Below are 16,738 nucleotides of genomic sequence, written 5' to 3' on the forward strand. Positions count from 1 at the left end.
TTTTTTGGTTTTTTGGTTTTTCTCCGGTACCAGGAACCGAACTCATGAACTTGCGCTTGCCAGGCAGGCGCTTTGCCGCTGAGCTAAATCCCCAGCCCCTGGCAGGGCCTTATTACACAGGCTAGGCTGGCCTGGAACTCTTAATGTAGTCCAGGCTGGCCTCAAACTCACAATCCTTCTGCCTTAGCCTCCTGAACGCCGGGATTCTAGATATGTGCCACTGCACCAGATTTATCATGTTTCTTAAATCTCCTTTAGTCCAGAACACATCCTCAGTCTTTTATTTTAAAAAATTTTGCAACAGTACCCACTAAGTCACTAAATTGTCCAGGCTTGGTGTGAACTTATGATCTTCCTGGCTTAGCTACGCAGAGTTCTGGGATTGCATGTGTGTGCCACCACATCTGTATCTTAGTTTTTAAAAATTTTTATTTCCCATGACCTTGCTGCACTATAGAACAATTAATTGGTAGAATACCCCTTTACCTGGACACTTAATTTTTTTTTTTTTTTTTTTTTTTTTCCGGTACCGGGGATCGAACTCACGACCTTGCACTTGCCGGGGAGGTGCTGTGCCGCTGAGCTAAATCCCCAGCCCCTGGACACTTAATTTGGTTTGTCTAGTGCAACATCTTTTTTTCTGGTACCAGAAATTGAACTCACAATTTCACGCTTGCCAGGCAGGCGCTGAGCTATATCCCCAGCCCCTCGTGCAACATCTTGAGTAGGAAAATCATAAGCTTGACATACGATCTCCTGGGTAGTGCATGATTTTGATATTTTCCACTATGAATCACGTTAACTTTGACTTCTTTGTTAAGGTTATGTTTGGCTAGGCTTCTCCTATATAAAGTTACTCTCTTTTAATTTAGGAAATTAAAATTTTTGAACTAATTCTAGACTCACGGAAAATTGGCAAAAACTCCTGAGCTCCTACATCCTTCATCAGCTTCCCCAGTAGTAACAGCTTGCCTAACTATGTATAATTTTTTTTTTTTTACTTTTATTAGTACATGTTTGCAGTACATGATTATGTTCACTATAGGAGATTGGTACATGTACATAACACATTTTAATTCTTCCCTTCCTCCTGCCGCCCCTCTATTTTTCCAGCATTAGATTCATTTATTTATCTTATAAGACCTTATAGGGGCTGGGGATTTAGCTCAGCGGCAAAGCGCCTGCCTGGCAAGCACAAGGTCGTGAGTTTGGTTCCTGGTGCCAGAGAAAAAAACCAAAAAAAAAAAAAAAAAAAAAAAAAAAAAGAGAAAAACAACTTATAAAGTTAAAAAGCTAGATTGAAAATAAGACTAATGGTTCAAAGAACATATAAAATGTAAGACAGTTGTACTAAGTCAAAGTACACTTTTAGATACATTCTCTGCACTGGATTACTATACTTTTTTTCTTTCTTTTTTTCCTATTGTCTGTCTTTTATTTTACCTAACTATATTATGGTTTAAAATTTTTTGTTTTTTCAGTACTTGGAATTGAACCCCTACTAACCTATATTATCTTCCCTTTTTATTTTATTTTGAGACAGAGTCTAAGTTTCTTACGTTAACTTTGAATTTGTAGTCCTTCTGTCCCAGCCTCCCAAGTAGCTGGAAATACCACCATACTTGCCCCCGCCAGAGTATTTATAAGGTTATATAAGTATCTTATTCTTCATTAAACACTCAACTTATGGGCTGGGGATTTAGCTCAGCGGCAAAGCGCCTGCCTGGCAAGCGTAAGGTCGTGAGTTCGGTTCCTGGTACTGGAGAAAAACCAAAAAAAAAAAAAAAAACACTCAACTTATTATTTCTAGACTTCGCTTTCGATGTTATTCATTGGACTAAATGTGTTAATGTCAGTATTTCTTTTGATGCTCACATAGTCCCATTTTGGCCTGTAGAAGCCCTTTAAACTGGCCTCTGTGTCCTTTGGACAAGTCTTCATCAGACTTTCTCTGGCAAAGTATATTATAGGCTCATTTTGTACTTTTCCTGTCCCAACCCTGGGATGAATATCTCCCTAAGGAATACTACTCCTGCTGAAAGGAGATTGGTACCTAATGCATCAAGATATCTGTATGCTAAATGTGCTTATTATTAACTAGGGTGTTCCTTGTTCCTTTCAGGGCTTTATAGGGGCTACACGTGGGAATACAAATGATCCCTCACCTTTGCAGGAGTTACATTCCAGAGACCCCTGAGGTAGGTGAAAATCCGCGAGGTAGGGGCATTATATTTAATTATTTGTATATATTTTAAGGTTTTATAAACCCTTTCCACACTCCTATAAACCTTTCCCACTCTTTTACTAACCTTTCCCATGCTCATTTGAACACTTCATATGCTTTTCTACACTTTTTTTTTCTGGTACCAGAAATCGAACTCACGACCTTGCACTTGCCAGGCAGGTGCTGTGCCGCTGAGCTAAATCCCCAGCCCCGCTTTTGTACACTCTTAAACCTATGTAATTTTAACAACATGTAAAATTCTATATAAATATCTACATACCACAAAATCCCACAACATAGTGAAAACTCCGCGATACAGAATTAGGTATATAGTTTTTAAAAACCCATGATACAGTGAAGCTGCAGTAAGTGAACCATGATATAGTGAGGGATGACTGTGTACACATTCACACCCCCACTTTTACATCTCTGTGTATTTGCGTATCCACTCACCCATCCATCCATTCAACCATCCATCCATCAAAATCCAAGAGTTCACTCCAATATCTCCAGTAACAATCCATCACCACAGGGCTTATTCTAGTTTTCTCTCCTTTCGTATTTCACTTTCTCTAACAGTGACATTCCCATTATACCCTTGTTTGATCAATCCCCGGTATGTAGCTGCCTTTTGTCTTTGTCCTTACTCCAACCGCTTCTCTCACAACTCAAGCTCTGAAAGCCTGTGCTGGGCTGTATTCTGCACCCTCTACCCATCAGAATATCGCTTTTACTTCTGTCAGGCTCCAACATCATGAGGATATGGTTTTGAGTACAAGACAAATTCCTTGCATTTAAGGAGTATTTAGTTTAATAGTGGAGGAGGAGGGACTAAGAAATTGAACATCAGGTAACAATAAGTGCAATGATAAAACAGAATGATTTTTTTTTTTAATTTTTTTAATTTTTTTGGTCTTTTTGAGACAGGGTCTCCCTATGCAGTTCAGGCTGGGTTTGAGCTCACTTTGTAGCCCAGGCTGGTCTTGAACTTGCAATGATCCTCCTGCCTCAGCCTCCCTAGTGCTGGGATTACAGGCGTGCGCCACCACGCCCGGCTGAAACAGAATGATGTTACAAGATCTACAGGGATATTCTGCTAGGTTAGGTGGTATGTTCACTATTCTCCCCCCACTCTACCTTCTCTTCATCCTTCTTGGGTCTGCTGTATGCTTCTATAAGATACATTACCTTGACTGCTCTGCTGCCAACTTTCTGGTTGATTTCAATCATGGAAGTCACAAGCAACAATGGGTTGGTGGATGGAGAGAGAGAATTGAGGGCTTTGCTCGATCTCCCTGCTTTGCGATGTGTTTTCTGACTGTGGCCCCTCCTCTTGCCTTTAGAAAGTCCATGTCTTCCCTTTGCTCCTTCAAGCTTCCCACTCCTGCTTGCCTCTGCTCACCCCAGTGTTTTTGTTTTCCTTGGTCCTTCCTGTACCATTGAGGAGTTCGTGAAAGTGTCTTTTTGAGACAAGGTCTCGCTACGCGGTTCAGGATGGCCTTGAGCTCACTTTGTAGCCCAGACTGGTCTCAAACTTGCAACGATCCTCCTGTCTTCTGTCTCAGCTCTCGAGTGCTGGGATTACAGGCGTGTGCTGTCACGCCTGGCTTTGTGAAAGTGTCTTGAACCATCTGATCTGGATTCTGTTTCAGGAAAAGGGCTTTTTGAGGAAATTACTTTTTTGTGTTGTTTAAACAATTTTTTGTGACTAAAGTTTCTAGGTAAATGTATTATTATATAGTATATACACAGAACAGTGATTCTTAGAAGCATACTCTGATTAGTTTAAAAGGGTAAATATTGGGGCTGGGGATTTGGCTTAATGGTGCTGTTTGTCTGGGCAATAGATAGCAAGAAGAGGGGGTAGAAACCCTTGCAGAATAAGAGCAGGGGGAAAATGGAGGGATGTAATGATGCCCCATCTCGGTGCTTCCCTGGTTTCCTTTGTATTTGAATTTCTGTTTAATGCTGGTAGGAGGATTGCCTGGGGCGGGTGTAAGGAAGGAAGAGGGGAAGAATTTTAGTCAGTTTAGCCCTGGGAAAGTACAGATGCCGAACTGAATTCATCAAGAAACTGGTTTGTATGTGCCTGGGGAGGCGCTTAAAAAATCAGATGGGGCTACGCATGGTGGTGCACATTTATAGTCCTAGTACTCAGGAGATGAAAGCAGGATGATCCCAAGTTCAAGGCCAGCCTGGGCTACACAGTGAGATCTTCTTTTGAAGAAAAGAAAAAGGGCTGGGGATGTAGCTAGTTGTAGAGCACCCTGTGGAAAAACGTCCAATTAGAAATGTTCCTAGCTCCAGGAGGACGCATACTGGTATGGAACCTGGAAGATAGGATGAATCTTTCCGTTGTGTTTTCTGAGCTCACATAAAATCAGGTAAAGCAAGAAAGCTAAACTAAGGAACTTCTTCAGTTTCAAGTTGTACCCCTCTTCCTTACGCCATCTGTCAGGTGAGTCAATACCAGTGGGCTACCTGCTGTCACAAAATTCATCTCTTCCTATTTGACTATCTACTCCTCTGAAAAGAGGGCTCACAATGCCTCTACACTATAGATAAACGAGACCACATGCTATTTGGAAGTTTGTTGTGTACTGGATTGAAGACACTTTATAACTGTTGTCTATTATTAACTGTTACCCAAAACACAGCTTGGTAGAGTCAGTGCAGTAGGTCCAGCTGGCCTCTATTCCAGTTCCTGCTCTGTATTAGTCACCTATCATTGCTGTAACTCAATACCTGATGTTAACAAATTAAAGGAGAGGGTTACAGTATTTTGTCTTGTGTTCCAATCTACAGTGGGCTAGCTGTGAGGCAGGATGGCATCCCAGAGGGGCCCGTGGAGGAAAAGCTGCTCACTTCGTGGTGGACAGGAAGCAGAGAGGGAGGCATGGGTAGAGCCAGGGAGGGAGAGACACTCGTCCAGGTCACACCCCCAGTGACCACGACCAGGCCCACCTCCTAACACCAAGCCAGCTGTAGCCCCCGTGATCAGTTACCCTCCACGGCCTATCTCTGAGTGCCTTAGGCTTTGGGGTAGTATCCAGATATGAACCATAACACAGTTCTTCACGGGTTAGCTGTGGGGCCTGTGAGTGTTATTCGATCTCTTTGATCCTTACTTTTCCCATCTCAAAGGTGAAGATAATAAAGTATCCACCTCTAAGTAAGGATTAAATGCACTTGGATCATGCAGTACACTCGGAACAGTGCCTGGCCTGTGGCAAGCGCTAGAGAATTCCCTGAAATTGAACCCAAAGGTGGCATGATACCCTTCCTTCCCAGGTGTAATGGGAATTCTAGCAGCTTAGCTGTGCCCCTTGAGAAAACACTGCGAGGGTGAACTTGCAGAAGGGAGGGTTTCCAGGCATCTGTTTCCCCATTCTGAAACATGGGTGTAATTTCTCTCCTTCTCTGAAGAGGCAGTCCCTTCAGACAAGGCTAAGAAAGGCTAGATTGAACCATGGCGTGTTTCTGCTGCCCAAGTGTCAGCTACCTCATCTAATGGTGGATGTTTCAGCAAAAAGAAGCTGCTTTTTCTATAAAGGATTTCTCCACATTGCACCTCTGCGGACAGTGTCTAATGGTGGGGTTGGCTCATTTTCTGGAACCAAATAAACATTCGTTCCCACTGGGCCTACAGTACTAGTGCCACTGTTAACGAGCTGCAGTGTTGCCCGCTGCTGTAGGAGTCATTAGGGAAGCCCTAATCGAGTTCTGTTTATTGCCAGGGGAGGCGTCAGAGGCAGAGAAAGCACAGCTGGGGCTCCCAGCCCCCAGCAGATTGCACAGCGCAGGCAGCCAGAGCAATCATTCTCAGCCTTGTGAAGTCAGGACATAAATTCCAAGAGGAATAAAGCTCCGTGAGATAAAGGATTTATCTTTGAGTCTATGCCTTAAGAGTCATTTTTTAGGTTTCTGAAATTTTGAATAAGTTAAGGGTAATCTGGTAGTGCAATTTAATGCGCACTTGCTAAGAGGATAGTAATTTAAGCAATGTCCTATTAAGAAAAAAGCTAAGCTCTGAGCTGATTTCCTTGTTAGAGAGGGTACTCTCTGCTGCTCAGTAAATATACATTATAGATATTGTGGATTGGTTGAGCCACTGGGGACATCGTCAGAATGAATAGGGTCCATCACAATATAACATGCACAGAATGTATGTTGTGACAAAATCCACTGGCCCTTTCACTGTAAGACCAAATAGGTCTGCAAACACGCCGAGATTGTGTACTGCCAGCAGGTTGTCAGAGAATACTGGATTTATATAGAACACGAGATTGTTATAGAAACAGGTGTGCCTCAACTTGCTTAAGGCAGGCTAGACTATCACAAAACATTTGTAGGAGCTGTTTTCAGATGAGGTTGTTTTTGGTTCACTGGACTTGTTTTCATTTGCTAGGACTGCTATAACAAACTGGCACAGATTGGGTGGCTTTAAACAATAGAAATTTATTTTCTCACAGTTCACAAGGCTGGAAGTCTAAGACCAAATTGTTGGAAGGTTTGGTTTCTTCTGAGGCCTCTCTCTTAGGCCTGCAAATGGTCTTTCCACTGTACACAACCTCCCTGGTGTCTTTCTTTCTGTCCAAATTTCCTTATAATGACAAAAATTAAAGTGGGCTGGAGCCCACTTTAATGATCTCCTTTTAACTTATCACGTCTTTAAAGGTTCTGTGTTCAAATTTGCTCATATCCTAAGTTTGGTTTGGGCTTCCCTGTATTTTCTGGGGGACATGATTTAGTGCATAACATGATCCAATATGTAAATACATGGCTGATCAAAAATACAATGAATGTTTAAGTTTAAAAATTATTATAGTAGAAGACACATTGCCATTAATTTCCCTCAAAATTGTCAAACTACTCCCTCTTGCTTTGAACACACTTACTTGAACACTTCTCGGCGGCGATGTGTCTCACTGTAATAAGAACTGTGTGCCCTTGGGTGGGATGCAGTGAGAACACAGTGTCACTTTCACAGGATTCCTGCCAAAAACACATAACCTGCATCAAATCGCGAGAAATAGCACACACCCCCACATCAAGTGGCTTTCTACAAAATAACTCTTCTGTAATTTCTTAGGGTGTCAAGGTTGTAAAATACGAAGCTGGACGGACTATTCCAGATTGAAGTAAGCTAAAGTGATATAAAACAATGCAACATGTTGTTAGAATTGGATCTTTTTGTGTTCTAGAGGACGTTGGAACAATTCACATAACTTGAATTGGTCTCTAGATTAAATGTTTTTATTATTTTTATTTTGGCTATAAAGAACGTCCTCACACTGTGATGGTATATGCCTGTAATTCTGTAATTCTGTCTTTAAATAAAGTATTAAAAAGGGCTTGGGCTGTAGATTCAAGCCCCAGTACTAAAACAAAACAACAGCAAATTCCTAAGACCCCAAAACCCCAAAACCAAAAGCAAACAACTCCCCCACAAGGCAAGACCATGTTGTATACAAAAATGTTTAAATATGGTGATTCAGGAAAATAAGGAATTGTTTTCTACTCTTGCAAATATCTTTATATTTAAAATTATTCCAAAATTATAAGCTTATCTAGATAAGAAAAATGAAGATAAAGATATTTTATTGTCAAAAACAGAATTCACTACCAGGAAACCTACTAAAGGAAATTCTAAAGCTTTGTTTTTCCTAGGCAGAATGCAAATGATCTCAGATGGAGGACGAGGTGAATGAAGGAATGAAGAATAAAAAAAGGGTAAATGAATGTATAATATAGAAGAATATTAACTATAGAGTTTTAAAATACATGATAATAAAAACATTAAGTTGAGAGGAGGATGAATGAAATTAAATGTTCTTAAATTTTCTTGCATTTTCTGGGAGGAAGATAGATACATTTCTGACATTGCATTTTGACAATTCAGAGATGCATATTATAATTTTAATGTACATACTGAAAATATAAAAAGAATATATAACTTTGAAGAGGGTAAAAAAGATAAGAAATGCTCAGTTGATTAAGAAGGTAAAAAAGAAGAGGAAAGGAACATAAGATATATGAAACAAGTAGAAAGTATATAATAGATTTTAATTTAAATATAAGAATTTATATTAACTATGTGTGAAGTAAGTACTGTAGTTAAGAGACAAAGATTATCAGACTGGATAAAAAGCAAATCATAAACTGAAAGTGGTGGTGCATGCATATAATCCCAGCACTTGGGAGGCTGAGGCAGGAGGGTCACCCTAAATTTGAGGCCAGCCTGAGCTACATAGTGAGACCCTGTCACAAACAAACAAGCAAACAACACGCCCCCCCAAAATAACCGAAAGCAAAAGCCCTAACTAAACCTTGCTATCTGGTGTTTAAAAGAGACACATGTAAAATACAATATAGGGGCTGGGGATTTAGCTCAGCAGCAGAGCACCTGCCTCACAAGCACAAGGTCGTGAGTTCGATTTCTGGTACCAGAGGAAAAACAAACAAATAAAATACAATATAAAAAGTCTGAGGGTCAAAGGAGAATTAATAAGAAACATTTTGTGAATATATTGGTATTAGACAACATAGGCTTTAAGGCAAAGAGCATTATCTAGAAATAAAATAGACTTGTAATAATGATTACAGGTTCAGTCCACAAAGATGATACAATAAATTAAATCTACATTTGAATGCACCTAAAACTTATGGCTGAAAATATATAAAGCAGCAAGAGACTGTATTACAAAGAGAAACTGGCAAATCCATAATAATGGCATATGTTTCTCAATAAATGCTTGGACAAGTAAAATGCTTGAACAACAAAAGCCAATAAACATGTGAAGCATTTGAGTAATAACCGATTGCTGGATATGGTGGTGCATGCCTGTAATCCCAGCACTCGGGAGGCTGAGGCAGGAGGCTCGTTGAGAGTTTGAGGCCAGCGTGGGCTACAAAGTGAGCTCAAGGCCGGCCTGAACTGCACAGCGAGACCCTGTCTCCAAAAAGAGACAAAAAAAATCAAGTAAATCCTTGAGTAATAACTGATTAATTTAATGGGCATGTCAATATGTAAATGTTGTATCCAGTTTTTGTGGAATAAATATTTTTTCAAGACTAAGTAATATTTTCAAAATTTGAATATATGCTGAATTACAGAAAGCAATTTTCAACAAATTTCAGATGGTTGGAATCACAGAGCATGTGTTTTATGGTCACAATACAATTATGCCAGAAATCAATAATGAAGTGATAACTAGAAAATAGGCCCTGTTGGTTTAGCTATGTTGACCTGCAGACAACCCGCCTCAGACTCCCCTTGCCTTACAACACGTTTATTCCTCCTCCCTGTTAGTATTACTCTTGCAGCTCTGCTACCAGCTGTGGGTTTGCTTGTCTGCTTTCTTTTTGTTTGGTGCCAAACCGAAGGAGCACGTGAAACATGCCTTTCTCATGGCAGAAGGCCCTGGGGTGCGAAAGGCCTCAGCAGACCACACAATGAAAGTTAAAACTTGGTGCCAGTGTGGCACACATCTGTTCACAGCCATTGGCCTGAGAAATCCACACGGCTAAGTCCAAAGTCAATGGAGGTAAGTAATATATAATACAACTATGGATTAGGAGGAAGTAAATACATGAGCAAAATAGTACAACTTATGAGTTAAATTAAGAAATATGCTTCTAGTGCATTTTGAGAGCCTGCATTGTATAATTCCATCACAGAAAATTTGGAGTTCTAGAGAAAATGGATCATTCCTATAAAAACATCAACTATCAAATCTGACCCAAGAAGAAATGAAAAATGGGAGCAGATTACTTACCAGGAAAAAAATTAGGTATGTGCTTTAAAATCTATCATTAAAAGAGAGGCTCAGGGGCTGGAGTTGTAGCTCAGTGGTGGATTGCCTAGCATATACAAGACCCTGGATTCAGTCTTCTGTACCACACAAAAAGGAAGAAAGAAAAGAAAGAAAGGAAGAGAAGAAAGAAAGGAAAGAAAGGAAGGAAGGAAGGAAGGAAGGAAGGAAGGAAGGAAGGAAGGGGAAAAGGAAGAAAAGGTGAGGTAGATTCAGAACTATGTTTTTTTCTAACCATTAAAAAAAGGATGATTCTGGTTATTTACAATATTGCAGAAAAAATTACAACCCTTCAATTTATTTTACAAAGTCAGTATAACTTTACAACCAAAATTTGATAAGAGTAGTACCAAAAGGGGGCAGGGGTTATGGATCAATTTCACTAGTAAATATATATTTACAGAAAAATAGAACCTAGTGAAAAGAGCTTAGCAATGCAGCAAAACAAACCCATTTCTACCACAGCCAGAAGGTTTTGTGGCAGTGATTCAAAATCAAAATATTTAATAAAATTTGGAATTTTTTTTTTTTTTTTGTCTTTTTGAGACAGGGTCTCACTATGTAGCCCAGGCTGGCCTTGAGCACACTTTGTAGCCCAGGCTGGTCTCAAACTCACACTGATCCTCCTGCTTCAGCCTCCCGAGTGCTGGGATTACAGGTGTGCACCACCATGCCTGGCAAAATTTGGGATTTAAGTAATGGTGAAAAACCATAGGATCATATGAATAGAGACTAAAAGGACATTTAATGAAATTCATTTCATTATTAAAAAAACTCTTAAAATAGTCGTAGAAAGAAATATGTCAAAAATTATTTACCAAAAATTAACAGCAAATCACCCTACAGGATGAAACCTGAAAACAAAATTTCCTTAAAAATCACTATTGTAATTTGGAAAGTCAGAAGACAAGAGAAAAACTCTTTCTCTGTCTTTCCTTTCATTTCCCTTTCTTCTTGCATTCTGGGACTTGAACTCCCGGCCTTACGTGTACTGAGCAAGTGCTCTAGCGCTGAATCACAGCCCTAGCCCCAGAATCAATGTCTACAAAATGAATCTTACAAATTTTTAGCTTTTATAAGAAAAATTCTAGTGTAAATAGAAATTCTTTCTATTGTACTCCAGTAAAAACGGGCAATAGATGTGAGGAGAAAATTCACGGAAGAATGAATGTTACTATTCAACAGTTACATACTACAAATACGGTCAGATTTCTTGGTGGTTTGTAAAGCATCACTGGGAACCCTTGCTTATAAACTAGAAAAGTTGAGCCCTTCATCTGCACTGAACAGTCAAGGTGTTAGTCTTATAAGACACGTGTGGGCTGGATCTCAGCCCCATCACCATCTGCACAAACTGCACAGTGGCCCAGATGTGGAGAAATGCAAATTAACAATGAAATGTTGGGGCTGGGGATTTAGCTCAGCGGCACAGAGCCTGCCTGGTGAGTGCAAGGTCGTGAGTTCAATTCCTGGTTCCGGAAACAAAACAAAACAAAACAAAAACCAATGGAATGTTGCTTCTTGATCTATTAAATGGGCAAGAAATTAGGAAGAACCATAATACCTGTTGCCAGCAGGGATGTGGCGTAAAATGTGCTCTCATCCGTTGCTGGTAGAGTTGTAAAGCATCCCAGGCTTTTGTGGAAGGCAATCTGGCAATATCTATTAAAGTTAAAAATACATATTCCCCTTGACCTTGGGATCCTACTCTTATGAATCTATTCCATAAAAACAAAAGTGCTAATTTGTAAGGACATGTGTGCACCAATGTTTATTACAGCATTGTTTGTAACTGCCAAGAACTGGAAACATGGTGAATGGCCATTAATCAGGGAATGGCTGAAAAATTAAAATATATTACTCCATAGAACATTATATGGCCATTAAATGGAATGAATTATGGCCTCACCAGATGTCTGAGAGAGATTTCTATGAGATACCAGTGAGTGAGGCAAGTAAGGTGCAAAATGAGTATAATGAGAGGCCGGGGATACAGCTCTGTGGCACAGTGCCTGCTTGGCAAGTGCAAAGTCCTGAGTTCAATTCCCAGTACAAAAAAAATGAGTATAATGTATTCTATTATTACAAAAAAGAACAAAAGCGCTCGCTATACATGTTGGCATATATGAACCCATATATGTAAAGATGATGATAAAGCAATGCAGAGACACACTTTTAGGTTGTTAATATTGGGGGAGGAAAGGAAAAGGAAATAATTGCCCATAATAAAAACCAGAAGTATAGGGGCTGGGGGTTTAGCTCAGTGGCACAGCGCCTGCCTGGCAAGCTCAAGGTCGTGAGTTCGATTCCCAGTACCGGAAAAAAACCCCAAAAAACCAAAAAAAAAAAAAAAAAAAAAAAACCCACCCAAAAACCTTTAAAAAACCAGAAGTATAATTTGATCTCATACACAGGCTGTGGGAGTGTCCTTGCAGGTGACTATGTGTGACCAAAGGATGTTCACTTTGTTGTTACTGGTTGGGATGGTGAGATGTCAGGGGACTTCTATTTTTACGATTGTATCTTTATGTGTTGTTCCAATTCTTTCTAATAGACATGCATTATTTTTATATCCGAGGAAAAGATGAAGTTATTTTCACTTTGAAAATAAAATAACAACAAAAAACCCAAGTAAACCCGAAACTTGTAATACTAACATGATTCAGTAACGCACACCTTCTTATTTATAGTTGCCTTGAGGGGGCTCCGCTTGAGAAAGGGATGGGAAAGAATGAACAAAGGGAAAACTGACTGCTCCGAAGTATTACCTCCATTGCAAATTATGGGGCAGTTGGGAGAATGCTGAAAGTTGCACATATATTTGTTACAGCACATCTTTTTGATGGCTTTACTGTGTCAGCAGAGTTATTTTTTGCTTTTGGGAAACTTTAAAAAACTTGAGGAGAAGTCTGATATTCTGCTGCAGATTTATTTTTTTTCCCTTATGAGCTATGCACCACAGTGAGCCGGTTTTGAAATTTCTCGCTCTCTTTGGAGCGCAGGAATGGAAGAATGGCCAGAGGAGGAGAAAGAATGTGTGAAAAGGTGGGGGCTGCCTCTCCAACAGTTGGGGGCGCTGTTCCGTGTTGTCCGCTGCTTGGAAGGTATATGGTTTGAGAAACACATTTCTTCCCTACTTTTCAGATAAGTAATACAAATAGCATTATGTAACATTACAGACCCAGCATTGCAAACTTTAGACTTGAGAGTAAAATTCATTTTCTATTTTGAATTTAGAAGTAGAGTCATTGGACTGCAAATAACCTAGGAAACTTGTTGATCTTGGGTTTTGTTTTGTTTTGTTTTGTTTTGTTTTTGAGATAGGGTCTCACTATGTAGTTCAGGCTGGCCTTGAGTTCACCATGTAGCCCAGGCTGGCCTCAAACTCACAGTGATCCTCCTGCCTCAGCTTCCTGAGTGCTGGGATTACAGGCATGCGCCATCATACCTGGCTTGATCTAGTTGTAAGTAGAGGCTGCTAGTTGGGAATGGACTTGTAGCCTCTAACTACAGGATAGTTAGAAATGAGCTTGCATTTGCTGGATGTGGAGGTACACATGTGTAATTCCTGCACTCACACTCAGGAGGTTGAAGCAGGAGGTAATTTAAGACCAAGGAACTGCAACCACCAGCATTTGTACCTTTTGAAATGGCAACAAATGCTTCCTATGCAAAATGGGAGAGGCTGAATAACAATAAGATAGCTCAGCCTCTCTCATTTTGCATAGGAAGTGCCTTAGCATTTCTTAAAATGGCCTATGATAAGGGGCTGGGGATTTAGCTCAGCGGCATGGCGCCTGCCTGGCAAGCGAGAGGCCGTGAGTTTGATTCCTGGTACCAGAAAACAAAACAAAAATGGCCTATAATATAAAGTATCAATGTAGTTTAAGGTCCTTTTTAAAGGACGAAAGGTTTATTTGGCTCACAGTTTGTAGAGGTCTCAGTCCATAATCAGCTGGCTCCAAGGAAGGGTGGCATGGCAGAAGGGCATCACAGAGAACAGTTCATGGTGCCCACAAGAGAGTAAAAGCAACAAAGGAGGGAGGACATTCCTCTCCCTGTCCCTTGTACTGTATGCAGGCTACCCACCCTAAGGTGGGTGTAGCGCTCACACCCTTAATCCCAGCCAGAACTATACCAAACCAATGGTGGACTGATTTACTAATCACACACCCTTAATTCCAGCATCACACACTCTAGACTCATCGACCCCTGAAAAAGCCCTGTCTAAAACTGCATGAGGCTTTGGGGGAACATCTAGACACAAACCATAACATTCCACCCCTGCCCCCCACAAAGACTCAGAAAAAGACATTTAGCCTATCTCTAAGAGTTGCCAAAGTCCTAACCATTATTGCTGAAAAGTGTAGGTCCGAAGTCTCCTCTGAGATTTAAGGCAACTCTAAGCTGTGAGCCCCCGTATCAATGAAAAGAAAGGTAAACACTTCTAACATACAATGGCACAAGATAAACGTTGCCATTCCAAAAGGTACAAATGGAGGGATACACAGGAATGGGAGGGACCAAAGCAAGTCCAAAATCCAGCAGGGCAAACATTAAGTCCTGTAATTCCATGTACAGCATCTGAGACAATCTGTAACAAGATGTGAACTCCAAAGGGCTTGGGTGCCTCCACCCCTATGGCACTGCTAGTGGTTGCAGCTCCTGTGGCTTTTTCTGTTGGGCCTCCTCTGGTCCCTCCTTGCAATTTTCCTTGGACAGTCCACATTTCTGGTTTCTCCAGCCTTCTGGGATCTCCACTGCACCTTTAGCTTCACCCTCACAGCTTCACACACTGCCTTCTCAGGGGCACACTGCCTGGCCTCCCAGGCCTTCTTCTGAAATCTGGATGGAAGCCTTCCTGACCCCACAACTCCTCCATTCTGCATGCACCTAAAACCAGCATTATGTGGATGATGCCAGGCCTGCTGCTAGCTGGAGCAGTAGCCAGGCTTCCCTCTCTCAACCATAGGGGTCGAGTGCCTGGATTGCTGAGTACTCTGAATGTAATTCCAGGAAACAAACTCTCTAGGTTGGTGCCATTCTAGAACATGGTGCTCAGGGCCTTTCTTCTCAAAGCAGTCTTTTGCAATTTTGAGGCTGCAACGGTGGAGTTCGGCAGGTTTGTGTGATGCCCTCAGGCCATCTTTTCTATTCTCTTGTACCTTCTCAGCAACCAAGATCTTTGCTTTATCTTTGCATTCCACAGCTTTACTGGAGCTTCTTTCTGGCCAAACTGGGAACATTTTAAATCATTCTGCTGGGCTCTTTGCTCTTGAATCTCAACATAAATCTTGGTAAAATCCTCCAAAAGTAGGCATGCCACTGCTATAACATTGGACTGCCTTGACATTACTGCTCCCAGATGAATTAGTCCCCTGCCCTTAATCTCAGTTTCAGATAAAGTCTCTGGACATGGACAAAATTCGGACAAACTTTCTGTCAAAGCATAACACAAATGATCTGGAGTCCAGCAGCCAATGCAGTCCTTCTTCCCAGCGGAAACCTCCTGACCCTGATCTTTATGAGCTTTCTGGTCTTCTGAGCTCTGACCAGAATCTCCCATACAGAACAGTCTAAGGTATTTCAGCTCTACTTTTTAAGCCAGCATCTTAGTTTAAGATTCTGAGAGGGGCTGGGGATTTAGCTCAGCGGCAAAGCGCCTGCCTGGCAAGCGCAAGGTCGTGAGTTCGGTACCTGGTACCGGAGAAAAACCAAAACCAAAAAAAAAAAAAAAGATTCTGAGAGATTGTTTGAATTACTTTGTGTATAATACTTCACCCAACATTGTGAACTTGAGTGCACCAAGTTCTACCTGATGGCAAAATTCATCATATAGTCAGTTTATAATGAGATTTAGGAGTTTAATAGAATGTTAAAATACTTTTGATTTCTTTAAATAAATGTCTTACAATAAAATTGGTTGTTACAGATGCTCTAGATGGGGTAGGATACAGAAAGCTTAGCAAATTTCATCAAGGATATCTTTTTTTTTTTTTCTTTTCCGGTACTGGGAATTGAACTCACGACGTTGCACTTGCCAGGCAGGCGCTGTGCCACTGAGCTAAATCTCCAGCCCCAAGGATATCTTTTAAATAATTAAAAATAGAACCTTTTGTGATACCATGCTATGAGGATGTGTTCTTGAGTTTGGTGTTTCATTTCATCCTGTTACAATATCCTACCACCTATATGGCCTCTGTAGTTCTCTGAGCAGTTTCTTTCAATGCCATTACTACCTCGCCCTCTGTCCCTCCTCAATTTCAGGATAGCTGTTTGGACCCACCCACTGGGAGAGCAGTCTAGGTGTTGGAACAGGAGCCCAGGAAAGAAGGCAGGAGGAGGGAAGGTATCATTTCTTTCAGTATTAGCTGTGAGCCTGCAAAAGAAACTCCCTGCAAGGCTCCAGATTTTAAGTGCACCCTGATGAGTACGGACAATTGTTCAAGTGCAGAGCGAATGTAGGACTTCCCATTCTCCCACCTCCTTCCTGTAGTCCTCTCTCAAATTAGGAAGCAGTCAAACGTGACGGCCAATTGGTAGCCTGAACGTTTCCTCCTACAGCTCACTTCTCGCCCTCACATTTGGAAATGTGGAGTAATTCTAGCTTGCTTTGGTTCCTTCTTCTGTTATTATTATTATTATTATTATTTTTGGTTTTGGTTTTTCTCCGGTACCGGGAACCGAACTCACGACCTTG

General features: G+C 40.9%; 1 protein-coding gene across 5 annotated transcripts in view; it reads left to right on the plus strand.

Annotated features, from left to right (window-relative positions):
* Dpf3 (D4, zinc and double PHD fingers, family 3) overlaps window positions 1–16,738 on the plus strand; it is a 295,896-nt gene that overhangs the window by 2,222 nt on the left and 276,936 nt on the right. For 4 of the 5 annotated variants that reach the window (XR_001231939.1, XR_264640.2, XM_013507166.1 and 1 more), the window contains exon 2: window positions 2,123–2,198. The gene's annotated coding sequence lies outside the window, so the exon portion shown is untranslated. Of the gene's footprint in view, window positions 1–2,122; window positions 2,199–7,316; window positions 7,366–7,898; window positions 7,958–16,738 lie in introns of all 5 variants that reach the window. The other variant, XM_013507168.1, reaches the window with a different exon arrangement.

Source organism: Chinchilla lanigera, unplaced genomic scaffold (assembly GCF_000276665.1).
Source record: "Chinchilla lanigera isolate Chin_1 unplaced genomic scaffold, ChiLan1.0 scaffold00122, whole genome shotgun sequence".
Lineage (NCBI taxonomy): Eukaryota > Metazoa > Chordata > Mammalia > Rodentia > Chinchillidae > Chinchilla > Chinchilla lanigera.